The 25,349-nt window shown below is 52.4% G+C and overlaps 1 protein-coding gene and 1 non-coding gene across 2 annotated transcripts in view; both read left to right on the forward strand.

Moving 5' to 3' along the window:
• TMEM132B (transmembrane protein 132B) overlaps positions 1–25,349 on the forward strand; it is a 347,237-nt gene that overhangs the window by 36,173 nt on the left and 285,715 nt on the right. The gene's annotated exons all lie outside the window — the stretch shown is intronic.
• Positions 21,848–21,954, forward strand: LOC131811937 (U6 spliceosomal RNA). The gene has a single exon (XR_009346177.1). It is a non-coding gene; the product is annotated as a U6 spliceosomal RNA (small nuclear RNA).

The following is a 25,349-nucleotide window of genomic DNA, read 5'->3' on the forward strand; positions in this document are numbered from 1 at the left end:
TAATCACATGCATCATAAACTAGCGCTGTTCCAGTGTCAGGTAGGAAGGATATTGAAAATCCTGTTGTCTCCTAGAGGGTGTTTGCTGGGGCAGTTGATGAGAAATAAACGGGGAGACCCAGGTTATATAGCTGAGCTACATTTGTGAAGGGCTGACTTCGTGTCAGGTATGGAAGTGCTTTACGTATATTAACTCATTTAATCCTCACAAGTCCCCACGAGGAAGGACTGTTATGAATCCCATTTACAGATAAAGAAACCAAGGCACAGAAAGGCTGAGTAACTCCTTCAAGACCACCCAAGTCCCGAGTGGCAAAGCTGGGATTCATACCCAGGTGGTCTTGCTCTAGAACTTGTGGCATTAAGCCTGTGATGGGTCCTGAGTACTGGGGTAGGGTCGGAGGTTCCTGCCAGGCAGCAAAAGGCAAATTCCCTTCCAGGCCAGTGCAGGTGGTGCTGCTAGTGCTGCAGGGACCCATGGGGTGGGTCCCTTCTTAATCCCATGGTGCCTTATCACAGGATCATGCAGAGTCAACAGCTTGGAGACCAAGGCAGAGTTGGCAAGTGTAGAAGACACTTTCATCCCGGGCAGGCACCCGTCCCCCATTCCTGTGCTGCCCACCGTTGCACTGCCCACAGCTATGGGCCGTTTGGAGGCACTTTCCTGTGTGCAGGGCTGAACAGAAGTGAATTCCAGGATTCCGTGGAATGGGATAGCTCCCAGTGTTTTCTCCAGTGGCTCTTCAGGGCTGCCGGCAGGATGGAACTGGGCAGCCCCCAGGTATCAAGCTCTCCTTGATATCTGGGCTATTGACCCCCTCTATGGACTCCTTCCCTGTCTCCTTGCTCCATGCCATGTGTGATGCTTCCTGGGGTCACCTCCCAGATCGACCACCTGCACTCTAATTCTTGTCTCAGCCCTGCCTTTGAGGGGGGGGTGTCCCCAAATGAAGACAACCAGAGTAGCTGGGATCTGCCCCCTCTATCATCTGGAGCCAGTGGTCTGGGAAGCCCAGCTCTCCCTGCCTTTGGTGCCGGAGCCTCAGGACGTGGACTGGGAAGCTTCCTTGAGGTTGAACTGGCCAGACCTTGCACGGCCGTGTCCCGGGCCTGCTGCCTTCATTAGCACCTCGGGGTCCCCCGGGGCCAGAACACATGTGTGCGAACAACTGCAGATGGTCGGCTGGTGAGCAGGGATTTGGCTTCGGTTCTTGATTAATGGAGAGTTGTGGAGGTGGGCACCTCTGGGGCCGGAGGGCAGCGGCAACCCTCCTGGCTGTTGACCCTTAAGAGGTCGGGCCGGGGGAAGAGGGGAGTCAAACAGTTGGGGTCCTCATGCCCTCCTGACCTCAGCATTTCTGACATCTCCTGGGCCCCCCACCTCTGAATTCCAGGGGCGGGGGGCCCAGGAGATGGGCCCCTGGAATTCAGAGGTGGGGGGCTGGAGCTCAGATGCTTTGGCAACAGGGCTTGTAGTCAGGGCTGATCCTTTTCAAGCCTGTAAGGATCCCTTCCGTGGTCGGAAATCTCCAGGTACGGGCTACGAGGAGGGACGGACAGGATGAAAATTCGTTACAGGGGACGCCACTGGTCGCCTGCCCAGCAGCCACGTGGCCGTTTGCTAGAATGAGGACTTGGGTCTGGAGAGGACGGACCTAGCTCCAGCCCTGAATCCTGATTGGCCGCTGCCGGGATGGCAATCAGCTCCCTCTTCGCCAGTGATTGGCTTAGCCATGGCCACGTGATCAGGGTCTAGCCAATGAGGTAGAAAAGTGCTTTGGCCCGCTGCCCCCTCGCGGAGAAGGTGCTGCTGCGGCCGGTTCTCTCCTGCTTGGGCCGCAGCCGCATGAGGACTCGGTGGCCGGCGGAGGAGGTGCGGCGGGAAGCTGGAGCGCCGCCGGGGCGAGAGGACGCGAGCGTGCCTCCGAGGCAGCCCTGCCGCCGCCCACCCTCCGGCCTCTCCCGGTGGAGCGGGGAACACGCGTCCCGGGTGGCTGGGCTCCCGGCGCTCCCGCCAGACGCCTCCCGACGGATAAGGTCACCGTTTCCCAACAGGCTCCCCGAGGAGTTCTTTGCTATTTTAGCGCTTGATCCGGGACCTGCTTTTGGATCCTGAGCCCCTTTCCAAATTCGAACTTCCTCCCCAGTTTTGCACCTGTGACGCGTACGCGCGCTGAGCCCCGCGCCGGAGGGGGCCTCGGTGCCACTCGGTGCGCCCCTCTTCACGTCCCCGCTTCCTGGAAGACAGTGTTGGGATCTGTATTAGGCAGGAAGCCTGGGGTTGCCATCGGGAGAAGCCCAGATCAAACCGGCTAAGTGAGTTGTCTGTCTGTCTGTCTATGAATCCAAGGAATTTATTGGCTCTGCGGTGGAGAGATCAAGGCACGGATTTTTCTGGTAGGGCAGCTTCAGGTACAGCTGCATCCAGGGGCTCAGACGGCAGCATTGGGATTTCCCTCCCCGGCTCCAGGCTTTCCTGTCCACTGAGGACCCTGTCCTTGGGCAGGATTTCTGTATGAGTGTCAGAGAAGCTGCTGGTGCTCTCAGATTCCCGTGCTCCTCTGGCCTCCCAGCTCTGCATTTCTAGGAGGGAAGACCTGCTTTTTCTCAATAGTTTCATCATTTCTCCCTGGATTTCATCTGAGGGGCCCAGCCGGTGCCCATCCTGGAACCAGTCGCTCTGCTCAGTTGGCCTGGGTCACTGGTTCTTATCGCCCTGAACCCTGTGGGCTAAGAGTGGGGGAAGGAAGGCTCCCGAAAGGAAAGCTGGGAGAGATAGCAGAAGGACTGGAGCCCGGGCAGGCAAAAACAACAGATGTCTCCTACACAGGCTAAGGTATTTTGGGAGGAGAGGAGACACTGCAGATTTCCTGAAGTTCCTTTTTTAAATTGCTAGTTGTAGAACCTTTTGTTAAAAAAAAAAAAAAAAAAAAAGCCAAAAACCTTACCTGAGAGGCTAACCCATGAAGAAGAAGGAAATGGTGCTTCTCAGGTGACAGATCTGGGGACGAGTGCTGTGGGCTCTCCTCTGTTTGGAGCACTAGGAGCTGGGCTGCTTAAAGGGTGGTCCCTGGCCCTGCAGCTTTGGCACCTGGAGACCTGTTAGAGGTGCGGATTGTGGGGTCCCCATCCCAGACCTGGGAGACCAGAAACTCTGCAGGTGGGGCCCCAGGGTTCTGTGTGTTACCACGCCCTCCAGGTGAAGCTGAGCACGCCCAAGTTTGACGGTGATGCAGTAGAGCATATCAGAGTGGAAGCCTCTTTTGGTTTAGTTGTTGGATGGTGGCCCGAGCACATAGTTGTTTTCCTGTGTCAGTGTCCTGGGGCCACCACAGCCAATTACTACAAATCCGGTGCCTTTAAAACTGGTGTTCCTTGGCTTGATGAGACGTGGCTCCCATCTCTGCCTCTGTTGTCACATGGATCTCTCCTTGTGTGTGTCCCCATGTGTCCTCTGCTCTTCTCAGGAAGCCACCAAACATTGGACTCAGGGCCCCCCCTCATCCAGGGTGACCTCATCTTCACTTACTGCAGCTGCTGAGACTGCAAGGTCACATTCTGAGGTTCCAGGTAAACATGAATTCTGTGTGAGTGTTGGAGGTGGGGGAAGAGACACCGTTCCTCTTACTCCATGGATAAACCTCAGGGATTTCAGAAATGTGGATTTCAGACCCTATCAATTCTTCCGGGTTGAATAAACCGCCTTCCTTTAGGTCCGTGCTGGAAAACTTGGTCACATTTTTCTCAATAAAAACAATATAAATAACCTTGCGCATTTACATTGCCCTTGTCCCAGTGGTTTTTGAAATGTATTTTTTAGTGGTGGAACTCTTTTATTCCTGCAAGAAATATTGTCCGGGAACATAGGCTATAAAGCACAGCTACTCCGACTGGAACCCGGTTAGCAGTCCTGCCCACTCCTTGCCCGACATATTTATAAAATTCTAGGATTCCAGAGAATAGAGTTTGAAAGCAATTGCTTATACATTGTTGCCCTCAAAAAAAAGAAAATGTAAAAAGAAAAAAGACACATAACTTATGTACCAATCCCTGTTAATACTTAAAAAAAAAATACACAGTTCAGATAGTACAGACAGTTACAAAATGAACTCCCCCGACCAAAACTCGGTCTCTCACTCTAGAGATACCACCTGTTTGTCATTCCAGAAACATCCTATTTCATATGTATGTGTTCTTTTTAACTACACAAAGGAAGGCATGGTGCACATACTCTTTTGTCATTTGATTTTTTTTTTTTTAAGATTTTATTTTTTTATTAGAGAACATGGGAGAAGAGAGTGCACACAAGCAGCGGGAAACGCAGAGGGAGAGTGAGAAGCAGGCTTCCTGCTGAGCAGGGAGCTCTATGCGGGGCTTGATCCCAGCACCCTGAGATCATGACCTGAGCTGAAGGCAGATGCTTAACTCGCTGAGCCACCCAGGCGCTTCTGCACTTTGAGTTTTTTAAAAAATTTAGTGGATATTCTAGAGATCTTCTCAGAGAGGCATGTGTAGATCTACCCTATCATTCTTTTTTTTTTTTTTTTTTAACATTTTATTTATTTATTTGATGGACAGAGATCACAAGTAGGCAGAGAGGCAGGCAGAGAGAGAGCAGGAAGCAGGCTCCCTGCTTAGCAGAGAGCCCAATGTGGGGCTTGATCCCAGGACTCTGGGAACATGACCTGAACTGGAGACAGAGGCTTTAACCCACCGAGCCACCCAGGCACCCCTACCCTATCATTTTTTTTTTTTTAAAGATTGTATTTATTTATTTGACAGAGATTACATGTAGGCAGAGAGGCAGGCAGAGAGAGAGGAGGAAGCAGTCTCCCCACCGAGCAGAGAGCCCAATGTGGGGCTTGATCCCAGGACTCTGGGAACATGACCTGAACTGGAGACAGAGGCTTTAACCCACCGAGCCACCCAGGCACCCCTACCCTATCATTTTTTTTTTTAAAGATTGTATTTATTTATTTGACAGAGATTACATGTAGGCAGAGAGGCAGGCAGAGAGAGAGGAGGAAGCAGTCTCCCCACCGAGCAGAGAGCCCGATGTGGGGCTCGATCCCAGGACCCTGGGATCATGACCTGAGCCGAAATCAGAGGCTTTAACCCACTGAGCCACCCAGGCACCCCCACTAGCCTATCATTCTCAATAGCTATGTAATACTCCACTGCCTGCATATAACTTACTAAAAAAAAAAAAAAAAAAACAAAAAACAACAATCTCCCTGTTGATGGGTAATTTTGTTTTGCATTATAAACACTGCCAGTGTGAACATCTTCGCCTTTCTCATGCATTATCATCTCCACAGTCCCGGGCTAGATCCTGTCTTAATTCTTTCTGGAGCTTCCCCATTAGGTTGTTTCCCACTTGAAGGGGATGGAAATTTGAAACTGAGGTCGTAATCCCAGGTTACAGGCTCTTGATTTTTAAAATTTCCTCTTCCAATAATTTCTTCTTAAAAAAAAAAAAATAAAAGATCAATTTGCTTCTTAAACGTGTAACCTACTTTTTTTCCTAAATGATGCCTGCAGCAGACAACCCCTGGTCATGGAATTTTCCTGATGAATTCCCAGCCAATAAACATCTCCTGATTAGCTGAGTAATGAATTGGCTTTAGGAGGAAGTTTTAGGCATAAATATAGAATTGACACCTGCTTGGCAAGACAGACAGGAGCATGGTGTAAATATTGGGACAGGGTTAAATGTGCAAAGTCACATTATGCGTTTTTTCCCCCTCTCATAAAAATATAAATAGCTTCTATGTTGTTCCTAAGGACCTGAGCTTGACTTCTTTGGGCAATTAATTAATTGAGATGTTCTGTGAAATTGTTTTGTTGTTCTTTTCATTTTTAGATCTGGCAAAAATACTATTACGGACTCCCAGTTAATGAGCAGATCTTTCTGATGAAAGTTACTTTAGTAGAAAAGGTCCTAGTCTGGAGAAGTTGCAAAATTTTTTTTTCTTCTGAGGGTCTCAACTTCCTCATCTATTGAATGGGTTGGTTGGATCAGAAAATCTGTAAGACTTTTCCAGTTCCAAAGCTCTCTGAGGTCATACTAGCTTGTATATGTCTAGTATCACTGGCTTCAGGTGACTTTCGTCTTAGCTGGGTCAGTGTGTTCATCTTGGGAACGAAGACTTACCCAGGCCAGGAATGGGATTCATACCTAACCCAAGTGTTGGTAAAATCAGTTACTTGGCTCTTAGGAGTCACCCAGGATTACATTTGGCTAAATAGAATGGAGAATACAAATAAAACAGGCTTAAACAAGGTAGAAGTTACTTTCATCTCACCACTGGTGTGGTGATACATGGTGACCCCATGTATCAGAAACACAGCCTCCTCTACTCTCTGCCTTCCTCGGCGTGTGACTTATGTCCTTAGGGTCACCTCGTGGTCCACGGTGGCTCCCAGAGCTCCAGCTATCGCCTCCTCCTTCCAGGCAGCAGCGAGGAGAAGCAGTTTAAACTCTTATTGAGCAGTTTTCTCAGAAGCCCCGCACGGAGCTGAGGAAGTTTTATGTCAAGGACCCTCTTCATGGAGACAAGCTTGTATCTCCAGGTCAGGGAACCCACCTTTATACAACAGTCTCCCTTCAGAATTTGGCACAGTACTCCCCAATAGCGGCCCTTTAGTAACCACTTATGATTTGATAATTGAATTTTCTGCTAATGTTGTAGTGGCTAGGAAGTTCTTTCAGTGGCATTGTTACAGAAGTATGTAGAAGGGTCTTGCTCTCTGGAGACCCAACGATCTTCATAGTGGTCAGGGATGTGGACACTTTCCCTGGGAACCCATTAGTACAGTTTCTGGCCCATAGTCAGTCCTTTGTAAAAACTGATTGGGTTAGATTCTGTTTGGGATGAAAGATTGTGACCAGGGACAATTCTGGGCCACTTGTTAAGTGGCGACCTGTCCTGCGTGCCCTCCTCTTGGATCTCAGCCTTTTGCTACTGCCATTCCATTGCTTCTCCGGTCACTTGATTCTTGTTGCCCCAACTGAAATATCCCATTCTGTGTCTTCCTCCAGACCAACCCACTATTCCGTGTTGCTCGTTCGCAAACCCGATGACCTCTTCTGTGTGAATGGGGGAAGGCTCTCCTCTCCCCTGGCCCCCAGGCCGGCAGCTTCAGCTTCAGCTTCACCTGTGAACCTACCAGAAATGCACTTTCTTGGGCCCCACCTGCTGAATCCGGAGCTCTGGGGCTGGGACCCAGTGGCCAGTGCCATAAGAAGCCCTTCACGAGACTCTTCAGGCCTCCTTCAGGCGTGAGAACTGGATTGCTTCTGGGTCCAGCTTCCACTGTGGGGGCTTGGCTGTGGGATGTGAGCACCAACGAACTGTTTAGGACACCGAGTTAGAGGAGGGGCCATGGTCAGCAGACTGGTTTTCAACCGGCGCTGACCCATGCTCCCCGACCCTGTATACTCCAGGGCAAGAATTTCCATTGTTCTGTAACATTTGTGATCAAGTGACAACATTTCTTCCCATTTGGCTCAGATCTGAGATTATTTCCATCTTTCTCATTAAACGTAGACTTATATGATTCGGGTCTTCTCGGCTGCTTCTGGACATTGGACATTGGGGAGGGACCCTTTTGATCTAGGCCTCTGGTTCTCAAGCTTTGTTGTGTAGAAGCTTCTCTTAGGTGCTCCTTAAATGCAAATTCGGGGGGTGGTGTCCAAGAGGTCTGATTCGGGAGGGTTAGGCCAGGGCCCTGGAATCTGTATTTTCAACAAGTGGAGGTGATTTCGATGCAGGTGGTTGGGCAGCCAACGGTCAGAGGAACACTGAACCAAGTAATGTCCTTGGTCTTGACCTGGGATCATACAGACCCCTGTGGCGTTCAGGAGACGGCGCTACCGGTGGCCTGATGCCAGGATACGCCCAAAAGTGGCCCTCCTGATGGATGGCTCCGCTCTGTGGGAGAGAAGGTTCCCTTCCAGGATTGATGTTATGTACTGCTATTATTCCTGCTGCTGTAGGGGTGCGGGCAGTTATGGTGATGGACAGATCCTGCTTGTGTGCCCCCAGACTCCAGGAAGGCTGCAGCCGTTTGTCCCCGGCAGCAGGGGTGGGTGGCAGCAGGTGGTGCCCCTGGGCGTGGGTCCACCACCTGTGCAATAAGGAGTTAGCAGGAAATGGAACTCAGGGCCGGAGGCACACCGAGAGAGCCCTGCTAACTTTTGCCCTAGGGTCTGCCCAAGTACGAGGCCTGCCTGTTAGTGCTGCGAGTGATCTCAGATGGCCCGTTCACTGTTTCTCTGATGCCAGCCTCCCCCAAACTGCCGTCCCCTGCGCCCTGGAAGGCTCCTACACATCCTGGGTCCCGTCCCTGCCTCCCTGCCACCCTCTCCCCCAGCCTGTTCTCCACCAGGGAGCCGGCAGGGGCCCCCCCTCCTTGCCCTCTGAAACCCACATCACACAAACACGGTGCGCCCAACAGTTCCGTGGCATTTGATTCATGCCATGTTGTGCACCCACCGGCTCTGCCGAGTCCCAAACACTCTCATCACCCCAAGAGGAAACCCCACACCTATTAACTGTCACTCCCTGTTCCGTCTCCGCTGCTGCTGGCAGCCGCTGATCTGTCCTCGGGCTCTGTGGGTTCGCCTCTTCTGAATGTCTCCTAGAAGGAGGCCTCCAAAGAAGTGACCCTTTGTTTCTGGCTTCTTTCAGGGGACGTCATGCATTTCGAGGTTTGTGTTGTAGTGTGTCCACACTTCGTTCCTTCTTTCGGCCGAATGGTACCCCATCGTGTGGATGAGCACTTTCTGTTTATCCGTCTGTGGATGCACGTCTAGGCCAGCGGGACATCTGAAGGAGTGGCGGGATCACGTCTTTCTCCTGCTCTCGACGTTACCGTAGTGCTGCTCCTCGCTTGTCCTGGGTCTTCCCCAGAAGCCCTGCCCAGCCGGGCCCCATCTAACACCCAGCACCACCGCCTGCCATCCCCTGGCTCCCTCCCCGTCCACACCTGTTCTTCCTGTCCTTTGAAAAGCGGAGATCTCAGCCCTCGGGGGCTTTGGATAGGCTGTTCCCTTTCCCAGTATGTTTTCATGGCTGCCAGGGTTTGGGTCTCCCCAAAGCAGAATCCAGACAAAGATCTGGGTGCTGGTGGGCCACAGGCAGTAGGGGGATCACGCAGAGGGGAGACGCATGGCAATCGCAGGTGTCACAGGTGGCAGCGAGCAGGTCCCTGGGGCCCATGAGGCACCTGGGGTTCACTAGCCTTGAGTGACTGGGTGGATCGCCCCTCCCCACAGTCCTCCCCGGTGTGAAGAAGCTGGGGTCTCTATTACCTCCTATTGACCCCCTTTTCTGGTGGCATGGACTCCTGGCACTGCCTGTGTCAGGCAGAGCGCACTCTGGTGGCCAGAGAGAGCCTCAGGCAGAGAGAGAGGTCAGTGTTCCTCGTGCAAAGTGTCAGGGTCCAGGAGGCACCCACCTGGGCTGCAGGTGGCCTCCGGGGACAGGCAAGGATGTGGGTTTGCGTTGCTGTCGTCTGCACTTCACATGGGGTTGCTGGGACCACCCAGACGTCCTCTCTCTGTGGACCCTATTCATTCCTGTCACAGGTCTGACCTCAGCTCGTTAGTGTATTTCGAGTTGACTTTAGCTCCTGGACAGCGAACTTCACGGCCGTGGTGCCCCGCGTTAGCTGGCTGAGCTTAGCCAGTGTCCCGTGCACCTTGGGCACGCAGGGGAGGAACCCGTGGCCTCCGCAGCCCACAGCCCCAGTGCCCGCTGCCCCTCCCCCAGCTCTCTGGCGGGCCGCGGCTCAGGAGCAGGTGCCCAGGCCCCAGGGGCCACATCTTTGGCATTCTTCACCTGAGAACGGTACCAAAGGCGGGGACGCAAAGAGCAGAGAGCAACTGCTCGAATTCAGCTTTCAAAACCAGACCTGATTGTATTTGGATTTTGTTCTTCTTTTTCCTAAAGGGGCTGGCTTCTAAGAGCAAAGACGTTGGGGAATTTCTGGGGGGTTACTCCATGTTTTCTCTCACGTGGCCACGCCTGTTTGTCAAAACAATCTCAAATTCTAGCTTTGCTCTCTCTGCTTCATGCGATTCGGTTTTCTTTCCCGGTTCTTTCTCCTTCAAGCTTCGGGCTGTGCTGCCGAAGTTCCTTCTCAGGAGCATTAGGTGTTGATTTTGTATTTGTTCATTTATGACAGTGCATTCAAATAGCTGTTTTGATAAGTCTCGTGGTTCTGTTTTCTGGGCTTGATTTTGGAGAAGGATTTTGTTCGGAAAGCTCCGAAAGCCAGAAGGAAAGGGTGAGGAGAGATGATTGAGCTGGTTAAGGGGGGCACCAGGTCGGGCTCCCATGGGAGTGTTTCCAGACCAGTATTGATTGGCCTCCTCTCAAAACTCTGGCTCCTTGCATTTAAGAGTGCCGAGAGTAATTAGAAAGAAGGAAACCAGGGAGCTGATAAGAGAAAGGAGAGGCCAAACAGATGGCAGACCTGGAGGAGAGGCTTGAATTCCTTCGTGAAGAAAATATCCATAGAACCCCACCGGGTCCCGGGTCTCCGATTCAGCGCTGGGAATGGGAGATGAAAGGGACAGACCCTCCCCCCCAGGAAACTTACGCTCTCCACGGGGAGAGGGAGTTTCAGCCCAGCGTGGTGCTGCGGCAGCCCATGCCCAGAGAGAGCACGGGTGGGCAGAATCAAGATGCCTGGCATGGGGAGGTCAGGGAAGCCTTTCTGGAGGAGGTGATAAATGGACAATTCAGTCTAATCCATTCGGGGGAGAGAGGGAGAGAGAGAGGTTTAGAAACTGGAAGGGAGGAGGGGGTGAGATTTTTAAGGATTAACCATGGAACCAGGCCAGAGGGTGCTGTGATCTCTGAGTCTTCAAGGAAAGAGCCAAGTCTCTCTGGCCTTGGGGGTTAGACTGTAGTCATAGTCAGGATTCCTTTGGTTGTAGGAAACAGGAACTCAAGTCAAATTGCTTCAAGAAGAGAAATCTTTCCTGGGAGGGAGACAAACCAGAAGTGACTCTTAATCTCACAAAACAAACTGAGGGTTGTACTGGAGAGAGGGTTTGGGAGAAGGGGGGTGGGGTTATGGACATTGGGGAGGGTATGTGCTTTGGTGAGTGCTGTGAAGTGTGTCAACTTGGCGATTCACAGACCTGTACCCCTGGGCATAAAAATAGATGTTTATAAAAAATAAAAAAATAAATAAATAAAAGAAAGAAAGAAATCTTTCCTTTTGTGTATCCTTTTCTAAAGGAAAGGTACAGAGTTTTGACTTCAGGCATGGTTGGATCCAGGAACTCAGGGCATTCCACTGGAGCTTAGTCTTTTTTTGGTTTTAGTGGCTCAACTCTGCTTTTCTCCGTTCTCACGGTGGCAGGCTGGCTGTCAGTAGTTTGTGCTTACAACCTTGCCTTTCCATAGGCCCAAGAGAAGAGCATACCTCTTCCTCAGTGGTGCCAAAGCCCCAGAACTGAGAGGGAGTTTGGAGAGACATGGAAGGTAGAGGTGAGGCCAAGCCACGCTTCTGCCATTTCTCCAGGCAAGAACCATTGTGGAGGCGCCTAGCTTTCCTGGGGCTGAGTCAGCAGGTGTCGCAGAGCCTGCTCCTGGCTTGGAGGGGGTGGAGAGGCAGGCCGTGGGGTACCAGCTCTGGTGGGGTGGACTGAAGCAGGCATAGTGCCTCAGGGGCAGCACATAGACTGTGGATTTTCTGGGTGGCCGTGGCTTTCGTGAGATGCCAGCTTCCAGATGATGGCAGCGGTGGCGTGACTCTGGAGTGAGCAGCTGTGGTGGCAACTTCCCAGTCCAGCTGGGGGCTTCCTGATCGCACAGGAGACAACCACTCCTTTGTACCCTCGATCTACCACGTGACTTGGAGGTTCCTTTCTGAAATGTTAACCTATAGAGCTTGCTTCCTCCACCTGCCCATTGGTCCATAAGGCCTTTGCTTCCCCGTAAGAGTCCCTGTCTGCGGTCAACTAACTGCAATGGGTTCTGTTCTCTGCAGGAAAACCCTGCCCAGCATGGTTAGAGTCTCCAGACTGGGCTGCGGGAGTGAGCTCCAAGGCTGGTTCTGGGATACGTCGCTGTCTTTTTTGCGGTGTCAGTGGTAGAGCAGGACGTGCTCCTTTGGCCTGCAGCAGCCGGCTGCCTCTGACAGCTCCTGGTGCCCGAGCTGGTGTCCTGTCAGGGCTCCTGGTGCACTGAAAGTGAAGGCTTCCTCTGCGGACAGGTGCAAACCCCACGCGAATGGCACTGCGGTCTTAGATGGTCTAGAGTCAGAGGGTAGATACCCTAGCGTTGACCTTTTGGGGCCAGTATACCATTTTATTTTTAAATTTTCTTTATTTATTTTTAAAATATTGTCTTTTTGCATTTACTTTTCTCCTGCTTCCCTCCTTGCTCCCTTTCCCTCTCTCTCCGCCCAACTTGGGGCTCGAACTCCTGACCCCAAGATCAAGAGTTGCCCGCTCTACCGATTGAGCCAGCCAGGCGTCCCCAGGAGACTAGTTTCTAAGGAACGTGCACCTCACCTTTATAAAGACGTGTTCCCAGGAAATTGAAGGCAGATCTTTTCCGTTCAGATGCCACATCCTGGACTGCCCATCCCTCTCCCAGACCGAGTTTCGTTGCCATACAACAGTCTCCCTTGGCTACGTGCCCCATGCTTTGCATTCCTGTGCTCACTTGCAGTTGGTAATTAGGGATCGAGTAGTGAGATTACTTGGTAAATGTCTGCCACTCCCGCTGGGGTGGAAGGTCTGAATTGCTGGGACCTTGGTGCTGACATGATACAGAGTCTGTGCTTACTACACATTTGCTCAGCGAGGGATCGCCCGTGCGGACACGTGGGGCCACATGTTGCCCGAGTCCCAGATGCAGGCAGGTGGCGGTGGGCTGGCATTAGGAGGCACTTCCTATAAAGTGGGGGTCTTGACCCATTTTGTGCCATGGGCGCCTTCGGTAGTTAGGCAATGCTGTCCCAGGGAAATCTCTTTAAATGCGCTCAGTGAAATAGATAGGAACACATAGGTAACCCGTGTTACTGAAGTCAAGATCTCAAACGACAGGAACAGAAAGTTGGTTTCTAGCATTTCGTGTGAAAGCCAGAGAGAGGGATGTATTGACTCGTACGTAAAATCTGGAAGGACACACCAATCTCTTTAACCGGTTACTTCTGGGCAAGAAAATAATTTCTCATCGCCCCAAAAGCCGTGAAGCACTCACTCCTTGTCCCCCCGCCCCCGCCCAGTTTCTTGGCAACCGCTGTTCTTCTTGCTGTCTCTGTGGACCTCTCTCTTCTGGACTTCTCCTGCAGGTGGAACCGTGTGGTGTGGGTCCCTTCTCTCGGCAAGCATCATGTGTCCAAGCCTCATCCATGGTCGGTCAGTACTGCTTCCCTTTCTGCGGCCGGATCCTGCTCCCTTGTACCGATGGGCCACATTCTTGCCGCATCGTGGGTTGATGCCTGTTTCTGCCTTTTGGCTGCAGTGAGTCAGGCCTCTGTGAACGCTCACCCAGGTCTCTGAACACGCGTTCCAGTCCTGGGCGCGGGATTGCCGGAGCGTGTGGGAGCTGCGGGCCGAACTTTCCAGGAGCCCCAGGCTGCCTCTGAGATCAGGACAGTCGCCGGCCGCGATGGCCGTGGTCCCGAGGAGGTGGTGGTGCGGGTCTTTGAGGCACGGCTCTACCCACCAGCCGCCCTGGCCCGGCGGGCGCCCCTAGGACTGAGGCCCCCTGTGTTCTAGGGTTGACTCACTTTCCCAGGCTGCATCTGTCCCCAGCACGGCGTGTCCTCCCCGCCAGCCTCCTGCCACGGAAGACCTCCGTGCCCCGCCCCGCACGGTTCAGGTGTGCTGTGAGAGCCGCAGGAAGAGCCCATCCCCAGCCGCAGGCCCTGCACGGTGGCTCTGACGCGGAAGTGCCCCACCTGGAAGCGTGCTCTGGGTGCAGCTCCCCGACCTCTGAAGGAGGCACGCGGGTGTCCTGAAAATGCCCTGCCGGGAGCAGTCGAGGCTCGCTCCGAACGCCTGGGCCCTCCCTCAGTCTCCCCATTTATGCAGCGAGGGCACTGTTAGAGCCGGACCAGTGTTTGCCAGATATCAGCAGCAGCTGTCTCTGCCGGGTTTTCACGTAAATATATTCACTCACAGCAACAACTCTTTGCCACCAGCCCTGATGGAAAACCTCTCCCTTGGAATAATTCAAAGGCAGCCACTACCCTGCTTTTGTTGGCTTCCTTTTGTTTCACTGGTTTTCATTTTTCCTCTCATTTTGTTGATTTATTTTCAGAATCCTATTATGCAATAACAGTGTTGAAAACCGAGGCCCTGGAGAGCGGGTGCGAGCTCTTCCTCCTTCCCCGGAGCCCTGCCCCTCCCCAACTGGGCCACGGTGCACACAGGGGGTCGCAGTCTTGCCACCCTCACCCGCCACAGGCCTGCCAGGGAAGGACCCCCCCCACGCCCCCCGCCGGAGCAACCCCAGGCTTTCCTTCCCCCTCACAGGTCAGTCCTGGTCATAGGAGTCCGTGGTAAGAGCAGCGGGGATCCCTCGGGGATCTGATCTAGAAGGCACAGCTAGGGCTCAGTCTGTGAGGAGCTTAGTGCCCTCCAAGTAGGAGCCCCTTGGCACCTCATTGCCCGAGGCCAGTCTCCAGAGCCCAGATGGGGCCTTACCTGGAGGCTGGTGCAGGAAGGTCAGTGTGACCAGACTTGGAGGGGTGGCAGCTGTCCCGCCGCACAAAGGACCCGTGTCTGGCTTGTTGGAGCTGGGTTGTTCTTGCTGAGTTCAAGCACCCTGGCTTCCTGTCACCCACAACATGTGGGGGACAACGCACTAGGGACAGGCCTTGGTTTTGCTTTTGTTTGCCAGGTGTGCCGACCGCGCAGTGAGCCTTGGGGGGACACTTGGGCATTGTTCCCAGACCAGCTCAGCCTCTGGCTCGTTCTACACCATTCCTTGTAGACGTGTACACCCATCCCACTGCCCTGCTCCTCACGCTCTAGGCTCTGAAGGAGGGTCACCAGCTTGCAGTCCAGGCCGGCCTTGGGATGCCTGAGTCGACTCACCGAGGCATCTCTGCGTCCCGGCTCAAATCGTGTGAGCCATGATAACAGGGATCACAGTGATACAAAATGGGATGCCTGTGTGCCCCTCCCACGAAGCAGGGCGAGCCCTGCCATTCCACTGACCAAAAGCGAAGGTATTGACCGACTAGGACCCGGGTCCTTGCAATGACCGGCGGCATCTCTCCCGGGCTGTTTGTGGCTTTCAGCTTGGTGACAAGCGATAGCTCAGTATTGATTGGAAATTGCTCTGTGCTGAATGGAATGTCAATCCCATTGGACCAGGGAGCCTGCGTCGCTGTCAGTATGGGCTTGGGTGGCATCTCTTCCTTCTCCCCTGCCCCACACAGGGAGCGCGAGCAGTGTGGAGTTAGGGAGCATGTTGATGTGTGTCGACAGTGCGTAGGATCATGGAAGTGATTAGGGCTCATTAGAGTCATGAGGAAGTCAGCTTCCTGGGTGGCATCTCGAACCCTGTTTATTAACAGGCCACCCCAACTCGCCCACCCGTGTTTCGAAACAGCACGCCACAGGTATGTTTGTGATTACTGTTATTACTCGTGTGGCAGCATTTGGAAAGCCTTATTAAGTGATGGCCACTTGCTTCGGCATGACTGCCCAGTATTGGGGACTCAGGGAAAAATTCAGTGTCCCTAGACACACAGTGCCATAAGAGGAGGAAGGCCCAGCTTCTATTCCTCCTGTAAAAAAAACTGGTGTTTCCATTTTGGACCCTTTTGTGATCTGTTGAAGTGCTTTGATTCTTAAACTGGAGCCGGCTTTCAGGCGAGCTTCGTCTCACCCTTTGTTCGTGGAGAGGAGTGATGGATCTCGCAGTCTGGAGGAATCCATCATTTTGGCTGCATCTGCTTGGTAGGCATCTCCAGTGTCTCTGATGTGACACTGGTTGGGATTTCAGCATTTCATCACATCTCCCACTGGAAGATTCTGTGTGGATGGTAGGAGGAAGAGGGCAGGTTCTTCTACTTGTTTAAGTTATTACTGTCTTTGCCTTGGGATGCTTATTTTTAGGAGCCATTAAATCAAGAGAAAGGAATCTGAGAGGGACCCTCCCCGATGAAGGGATGTTCCTTCTGTGTGCTGTTTGATTGCTCCCAGGGATGAGGCACTCACTACTTAAAAAAGTAACCCATCCCATCAAAGCTCAGATCTTTGTGAGATCTTTTCTTCTTTGTGTCCATGATCACCCACCCCTTGGAGCTTTTGGAATTGCTCAGAACAACTATGCTTACCTGTTTGAAAAACAACTATCACATCACATCCTTGGGGTAAAATTCTCTGCTCCTTCTGCTTTTAGTTTGATGATAATTTGCCTAGGAGTTTCTCCCCCCCCCCTTTTTTTTTAAAAGATTTTATTTATTTGAGAGAGAGCGAGAGCATGAGCAGATGGGAGGGGCAGAGGGAGAAGCAGACTCCTGCTCAGCAGGGAGTCCGGGTGCTGGGCTCAATTTTAGGACCCTGGGATCATGACCTGAGCTGAAGGCAGACGCTTAACCAACTAAGACACGCAGGCGCCCCAGGCTGGCGCAGCTTCATACAAATGGCTCTAACTAGTCCAGACCCTCTTCTTCTAGGGGATCCTTGAGGATCCTGCCTACGCAAAGAATGCGGGATTTAAATTAGTCATCTGTGTCTCAGCCAATCCCCCCTTGCCCGCCGTCTGTTAATAGACATTCCTTTAAGATTGTGCCACAGGGTTGGATCCCAGCACTGACATGCATGGCCCCTTCCTGGCTGTCAGTTTTGGCTCAGAGGTGGGGACCTACCTAGCCCAGGAGAGGCATGGGACTAGTCAGAGATAATCTCCTGGCCAATCAGGGCACAGCCTCCCTCAGGCCAATCAGAACATAGCATCTTCTCCTGCTGCTGCCCTGGGCTCTGTGAGGAGCCTGGCCTGCTGGTCCGCATCTTACAACTTGTACTGGGATGATGCAGGCCTGTGGTCCCCCTCCTCCAGAGGGCATGAAGTAGGATCCTATCCCCTCTTGCTTCCTCATTTCCTTCAACCAAGAAACTTCCTTTTCCACGTAAGCCATCTCGAGTTGGTTTTCTGAGAGTTGCACCTGGAGACGTGGAAAAGTCTCTTACTGCCTCGGCCACACCCCTCCACGTTATTTTGGATTTGCACATGGATTCTGCGCAGCCAAGATGCACAGCAGAAGACTTTAAATAAAAATCCCAACCAGCATGATTTTTATTCCCAGAAGCACATCTTGCAGATGGTGGCCAGGAAAGGATCTGGAAAGAGAGTGGAACAGCCCCCCACTGCTAGTTTAAGAGATGGTTCCTCAATGCTGGGGCCTCTAATCTTATCTTCTTTCAGGGTGGGGGGATTAGGAGCCACCAGAGACACAACCGAGAAAACAGAGCCCACAGACACCTGAAGAAGCATCTTTATGAGTGTAAACCAGATTAGTTCAATCTAGCCTTATTTAAATATCTTAAAGCTCAAAACACGTTTATCTCAGAGAAGGAAAAGAGAACACTATATGGAGACTTGAGTTACTGTAATATCTTAGGTAGGTTACCGGGGGCATCAATTACTACATTGCCATTGGTCTTTTAGTGCACTAACTTTATTACCTTTATCTGGATTTATATAGTGTTTGATAGAGTTTATATCGCTAGATGCATAAAAACATTTGAGTGTGTTCATAGCTTTGTATCTGGGTGAGCCCCACAGAAGGGCTAATAAATTATAAAGCAATCTATCACTTTCGCTTAAAGGTATAAACCAGGTGACTCAGGCTGCGTTATTTATGTGTTGGCTTGTGCTCCAGACTGCTGTGTTTTGTGGGAAGGAGTGTCGTTGCATCGAGGTGGGCAGACATGGGGAACGTCTGCCCAGAAGTTGTTAGCGTGAATCGCAGGCTTCCACCACCCTTAACTCCTGCCTCTGCCTGCTCCTGCTTCCTCTTCCTTCCTTCCGTAGCCTGCCAAGGGTGAGTGCAAACATCCTGTGTACCTACCTCCATTCCTGTCTCCTTCCTGGGCTTGGGACACCTCCCTCTTGTTAACCGCTTGCCTGACCTCCAGACCAGTAGCCACTGGTTTAGGGCAAAGGTGAGGTCTGTGTGCTTCTGAGTTCCTTATGAGCTGTGTGGCTTGAGGGTGGGCTCGAGGGACGGGGTCCATAGACCCTTGGAGCTTGTTTTTTTCTGGCGCCATAGGGGTGGTACTACTTGTCCTACTCTTTGCCATCCGCAGACCCCAGGATCTGAAGGGGTCTTATGGGGGATGGCTGCCAGGCTTCCCTTAGCTCAGTGGTTCTCCTGCTGGCGGTGCACCAGAGTCCTGTGGGGGCGCTTGTGAGAACGGCTGCTGGGCCCTGCCCTGGAGTTTCTGACTCAGTCGGTTTGGGCTGGATCTGAGAATCTGCATTTCTGGCAAGTTCCCAGAGGCTGCTGGTTTGGGGACCATCCTTAAGAGAACCACTGAGTTAAACAGAAGGAGAGTCCACGTAAGGGCAGGAGCTCTTAGACCTTTCTTTGAATTATATTGCAGAGGAATTGTCCAGAATGTTTCTCTAAGGAATGTGATCAGGTCCGGACGGGACACAGAATGCCCTCCTGCATGATCACCAGCCAGATGCCCCCAGAGGCTGACATGGTGATGAAGGCGTAGAGGAGGTAATAGTCACTTGCCTCTCAGACACGCATTTACGAACGTAACTGTCCCTGACATTTTGAAGGCATCTGACTGTTGTCCGCGAGCCTTGGATGGCTGTGGGGGTTGGGGGTCTGTAGCCGCGTTCCACATCCTGTGGCCTGAAGACCAGGCTCCATGATCTCCACATCACAGAAAAACAAAGCAGGGACATTCTGTGGGACTCCCCAGCCCTGGGCCACACAGCCCACAGGGAGCTGAGCGGCAGCCCGAGCTCACCTTTGCCTTAAACCCATGGTTACCAGTTGGAGGGCCAGGTGGGTGGTTAATAAGAGGGAGAGGCTTAGCTCAGGGTGCTACTAGAGAATGCCGCCGGCCAGGTGGTTCCAGCAACAGACACCCCATTTCTCACCATTCTGGAGGCTGGATGCCCCAGATCAGGGCTCCAGCACAGCCAGGTTCGTGGGCAAGTCTCCTTTTCTGGCTGGCAGATGGCCACCTTCTCCCTGTATCCTTGTAGGATGGAGAACAGAGAGGAAGCGAGCCCTTACGTGGATGCTGATCCCGTTCGCGAGGGCTCCACCTCCGGGTATAATCACCTCCCCAAGGCCCCAGCACCTGATGCCACTACACTGGGGTTAGGATGTCAGCGTGTGAATTTTGGGGACAGATAAACATTCGGTTTGTGAAAATGAGGTGTTGGGGTTGCGTTTCTAGGAAGAAGACTCTGAGGCAGTGCTTAGATTCCGGGATTTCCAGTTGGGAGTGGCTCCCAGTGGGCCGAGACGGCTGGGTGCTCAGACCCGTCAGTCATTGGCTGGGGAAGGGTCACCCTACAAGTGGGCATGACCTTCCCCACCCTCACAGCAGCTGAGGCAGCGGGGCCCACCCGGAGGGGGCAGATCTTGGTGGTGCAGCTCCAAGCCCGCCACAGGAGGGGGGTCTGGGTGAGAGGAATCTGGGTATTTCGGGAGCCTGTAGGAAGCTGGCTCATTCGCTCACAGTAACTCCCCACTGTGTAAGGAAAATATCGGGTCCTTTGGCTTTAGGTGAATATAGTTACCTTGAAGTTCTATCTTGTGCTTGTCAGACCTTCTCTGGAGCCTCACATGCCCTGGTGTGGGGCCCTCCTGATTTCCCACCCTCGCCCTGTCCCCTTCCGCTCTCCTGCCCCCGACTTTGGGGGACGTGTGCAGTCTCCAGGAGGGAAGCTTTGCTCCTGCTCATTACCTATTCCTTCAAATCTTCTGTCTAAACACTGGAGCACTTAGTGCGCCCCAAGAGGCTCAGGCTTTTGAAACTCAAAAGCCAAGCGTCCCTTCTTTTTTTCAGCTGTCTCTGGGTCCCTCCTTCCCCGAGGCAGTGAACACAGAAGGCCCAGAGCACTGGAAGGGAGAGGAGCTGGGAGCAGGAGGACACACTGGGCCCAGGGAGCCCACGATTTACATTTCAAAAACGCCGTTCTGTCTCTTCCTAAGAATGTAGGTGTTGGGTGTGGTGTGGTCACGGAATCAGTGGGGCCCTGGGAAGAGACAAAGACAAGGCTCAGAAGAGATGTGTTGAGTACAGTCCCGGGCCCCCGACAGGGGCTTGCCACATCCCTTGCGGGAGCAGGAGAAGCGCCAGGGTGCTCAGCAGGCAGACAGGAACAAGGAGGAAGCCTAGGCCAAGCCTTTAGTAGGTTTCCATGGGAAAGGCAAGACGGCAGAGTCGACCACTTAGCCTTGGCTAGTTGGAAGAGATCTTGGGGGCCTCTTGTGGCCTGGCACCTGGTGTCCGGGTTATTTAGGGCAGGGACAGTATTCTGTGGCAGACGAGGAGGTGGGTGGGCATATAGACCTGGTACTGGTTAGTTTGGGTGGGAAAGGGGTGCTTCTGGGCGGGTTGTGATTCTCTGTGGGAGTCAGCTGGCCTGGGGGAGGGGCAGCCTCTCCCTTGGGGGTTTGTAGGACTCCCAGATCCAGAGCATGGAATATATAGAAACTAAGAAACTGTAGTGAATGTCAGCGGTGCTGTCCTGAGTGGACGCCAAGTGGACAGATACAGTGGTTACCGAGAAGGCACAGTTCAAAACACCAGCCAGCACTCAGGATCCCGCAGAGCCCGCTGAAGTTCTGCTGGGAGAGCGGCCACGGCTGTCCCCACCCTTCACTTCGCAGAAACCGGGGTCTCCATCCATTCCCCGAAGAACACCATGACTCGCCAACAGCTCCCAAGATGACCTTCAGCATTTCCTACTCCAATGCCTCTATCTCCTTATTTGATTTCGTAGTAACATTTAATGAGATTTCTCCGTCTACAAAGAAGAGACCATTTCCAACAACCACTGAGTACTAAGTGCAGTAGCAATGCTCAGGAGTGAGGGGGAGCCCCCTTCTGATTTCTATAATCCCACGCTGCCAGTCTCCCCCGATTTCAGTAGGGCGCAGGTGTCTTCCTGGGCCTGGCCGGGCAGTTTCAGGGTTCAGTGACACAGAGCGCTTCACCCGTGGTGCACCTGGCTGAGAAAGTGAGAGTAGTTTTGGAAATATCAAAGAGTAGCTTTAATTTGGGCAGAACCAGGCTAGTTTTAAAATTCAATATTAAATACTGTGAAAAAGCATGTTAGACAAGGAGAGCTGGTTGGAACTGGATTTTATGACTTGAGATTTTTCATCGGAGATGGGCCTTGAGATGCAAATGTCCCCGGGTCCCTTGCTGGAAGCAGTTATCTGAGCCTTTAAACCAGGGATTGCAAACAGAGATGCCTGCAGGGCTTAGGGAATAAAGATTTGCTGGAGGGAATCAGGCCGAGTGTAAGAAATTTGCTGTACCCGGCTTATCTTTTAATTCTTCTTTTGATAGGAACTCGGGTACAGAGAAACCTAACTGTAGGAAAAGCAACAGACTGCAGGCTTGATGAGGCCGTAGATACCCAGACTCAGGGTTGATGGGGCAGTAGGGAGTGGAGTGGTCTGTGGCACGCTGCTGTCTCCACGCTCCAGATAAAAGATGGCGACAGCTCAGCCCCAGGGGATTGGATCATGGGAGGAACGTGGGCCTGGCCTTGTCAGAGCTGATTTACCCAGAAAGGCCATACTTTTGGATTTTCATGTGAAACCTCTTGATTTTTTATAATGTTAACAATTCCAGTTAAAAATAATAGGTGGGGTGCTCGCTTCGGCAGCACATATACTAAAATTGGAATGATACAGAGAAGATTAGCATGGCCCCTGCGCAAGGATGACACGCAAATTCCTGAAGCGTTCCATATTTTTTAGATGTCCATCCACAGATGAATGGATCAAGAAGATGTGGTATATATACACAATGGAATACTATGCAGCCATCAAAAGAAATGAAATCTTGCCATTTGCGACAACATGGATGGAACTAGAGCGTATCATGCTTAGCGAAATAAGTCAAGCAGAGAAAGACAACTATCATATGATCTCCCTGATATGAGGAAGTGGTGATGCAACATGGGGGCTTAAGTGGGTAGGAGAAGAATCAATGAAACAAGATGGAATTGGGAGGGAGACAAACCATAAGTGACTCTTAATCTCACAAAACAAACTGAGGGTTGCTGGGGGGAGGGGGGTTGGGAGAAGGGGGTGGGGTTATGGACACTGGGGAGGGTATGTGCTATGGTGAGTGCTGTGAAGTGTGTCAACCTGGCGATTCACAGACCTGTACCCCTGGGGATAAAAATATATGTTTATAAAAAATTTAAAAAAAATAATAGGTGGGTGAAACAAAGCAAAAAAACAGCAACAGCAGTCAGAACACCTTTATTTGTTAAGTCATCTCTATGCCCAATGTCGGGCTTGCTTTGGGACCCCAAGATCAAGAGCGGCATGCTCTCCCAATCGAGGCAGCCAGGTGCCCCCGGTCTAAGGCCTTTCTGTATTATCTCAAGGTTTCTGAAATTTGGAGCTGGAAGGATTTCTAAGGCCTGCTAAATTCAACCCGCTACCTAATTAGGAGAGTTATTTGTGTGGCCTTACAGAGAGGCATTCTTCTGACAGCCGGTGCACCGACTGCCTAATGAGATGGGAGTTCCCACTGTTGACTGGCCACAGTTGGAAGGAATTCTCTTGGGTGGTAGGGAATGGAAACCAAGGCAAGCCAAAATGAGCCTCAGGAAACCACAGGGTAGAATGCAGCCAGCTGGACCTCGGAAGGGAAGCGGGGAGTCCCCAGAATCCCTCGTCTCTTCTCTTTGCCATGCTTCTTCTGCACACTTGCTTTCTTTTCCTCTCTAGGGAAAGCCTTCCCCCAATTCTCCAGCCCCCGGGGTGGGATATGGTCGCCTCATAGCTTCCTCCTTTACACACGTTTGTTGCAGCCCACCACAGAGACCAACACTCTGTCTCTGGTTCCTAGCACCACAGGCCTGGGAGAGGGAATCTGATGGTCTGGCCTGCAGTCAGGATAGTCGGTGCTGGTCCCATCAGCTACGGCTGGGGACAGGTGGCACAGCACAAGGAGGACTTCTGAGCAGCACAGGCGGATTCCATGCTGGGATTATATGCGTGACTCCCAGAATGGCCCCAATAGTTTAACCCCTCATAGAACTACTTTTCAGAATGGCCAGGAGCCCGGGAAGGCTTCTGAACGATTTTGTGGAGCTGAACTTTATTTCAGGGTGATTGTTTCTATCCTGCCCCCCTGTGGAGGCACAGAGATGTACCTGCCCATCGCTGGGGACCCGTCTCCCCGACTGTTTGCCTCTGGGTTTCTGCTTGCAGCCCTTCTGTCTGTGTCCCAGGCAGTAAGCTCCCAAAGTCCTCCTGGACCCTGGGTGCACTCTCTGGAAGAGCTTTCGTCGGCTACAATGTTCTTAAAATGTGTTATCTGATTCCATCCCGGCCTCGGGGATGGCTGTAAAATACTGGCATTCCTAAGAACGCGGAGGGGTTAACCAGAAGATGAAGGCAGCCCCCCCAAACTCGCGTGCTCTGTGTCTGGAGCCCCGTGGAGCTGGGAGGGAGCAGCCTGCCTCCCCTGTGAGATGGGAGATGCGAGTGTGAGCTGTCTGAGTTTGAAGAATCCATCTGTCATTGCCGAGGAGCTTGGCTGGGAAATGCCCCCCGGTGGAGGCCGCCTCTGACCCCCTCCACAGATGGATTAAACCTCTGCCCGTGTGCTCCCTCAGCACAGTGGCCGTCCTCTTAGGATAGCTGTGACCCTGCGGTAGTAGATCAACTGTTCAAGTTCACCGTTACAGAGCGCGTGCGAGGGCCTGGCCCTGCGCACAGTCCGTGACAAGGAGTGGCTGGTTTCTTGTCTACAATGTGCTAAATCAAATCACATCACAATAATGACCATTTATGGAAGATGGTGCCAAGCATGTTTCTTCCATCACTTCATTTTCTCTCCTCACAGGAACCTCCTGGAGTTGATTATTCCCTCCGTTCTAGAGCCCCCCCCCCCCAAAGATAAAAGGATGTGCTCAAGGCCACCCAGCCGAGAAGGCTGGGATCTGAACCTGTCTGCTCGCGCTGTGGCTCTCCTGTAACTTTCCATTCCTCCTTGCTTCGGGTCTCAGCCCACAGCAGGGGCTTGAGGGACATAGGGGAAGGAGAGGGAGCGGGAAAGCAGGAGCAAATTTGGGAGGAAGGGGCGATACCAGGGGGCATCTTCAGGAGAATTTCTGAAAGGCCCTTAGACCAGGTTCTGTGCTAAGGTTAGACGGGCGGCTCCAAGAAGCAGCAAAAGACAAGTTTCCTTGCGGTTTTTGCTTTTAAGTGTGTTCATTTTGTTTGCCAGCCAAGCGAACGGACAGCCTGGCTGGGGGAGGCCTCCTGACCCGTCACTGCAGAGGACTGGCGGAGAGGGACTCCTGTTTACGCGCATTGACTCCTGTCCTGGGGCTGGGGAATGTGCTCACACAGCCTCCTAAGTGATGCGGACTGTGGCAAGGAATGGACAGGGAGTCCTCATCCTCTTTGATTTGGTAGAACACGCGGGAGCGGGGAGCAGGTGAGCCCGTTGTTTTGCGTGCCAGCGGGGGTGCAGAGTTCCCCGTGTGGCCTAGCTCAGAGCGCCGGGGGTGTGGGGGGGAGGCCGGCAGCTTGCAGAGCACACTTTGTGAGTGTGAGTGTGGGGGTGTGTGTGAGTGACTAGGTGTGGGATTGCGAGTGTGTGAGTGTGTGTGCGTAGGCTGTGAAGCCCCAGTTGCCCACGGGGGCGGCATGGCTGTGCTGTAGGCTTCAGGCAATTATCAGTTCTCTCTCTGATTCAGTTCAAGGTGACTGTCAAAAATCCACAGAAGACTCTCCTAATGAAATGGAAAAGTGTGCAAATTTATCCTCCTGCATACAGATGCCTTTTCTTTTTATCTCCTAATAATTGCTCCCTTAGGTTCAGCTTCATGATATTAGAGGGTCTTCTCTTGTTCGACAATTAGTGGAAACAGTCCACCTTGCGTGCGTCCTGGAGTCGGGACCTCGGAGGCTGGCCGGCGGGCACTGGGGGCCCGGAGCAAGGTCTCACCCTTCTCCCTTTTTGTCTTGTTTATTTTTATCTTACGCAGTGGTTTGAACGCAGGTGGGGTGAGATGTTCTTGAGAGTAGATCTATCTGAGGGAAACATAACATCTTTCAGCAAGTAAAGATGAAAAAGATGCTTCTGGAAGCCCATGTTCTGGCTGACGTTGTCACCGGGAGTG

Source organism: Mustela lutreola, chromosome 11, assembly GCF_030435805.1.
Source record: "Mustela lutreola isolate mMusLut2 chromosome 11, mMusLut2.pri, whole genome shotgun sequence".
Lineage (NCBI taxonomy): Eukaryota > Metazoa > Chordata > Mammalia > Carnivora > Mustelidae > Mustela > Mustela lutreola.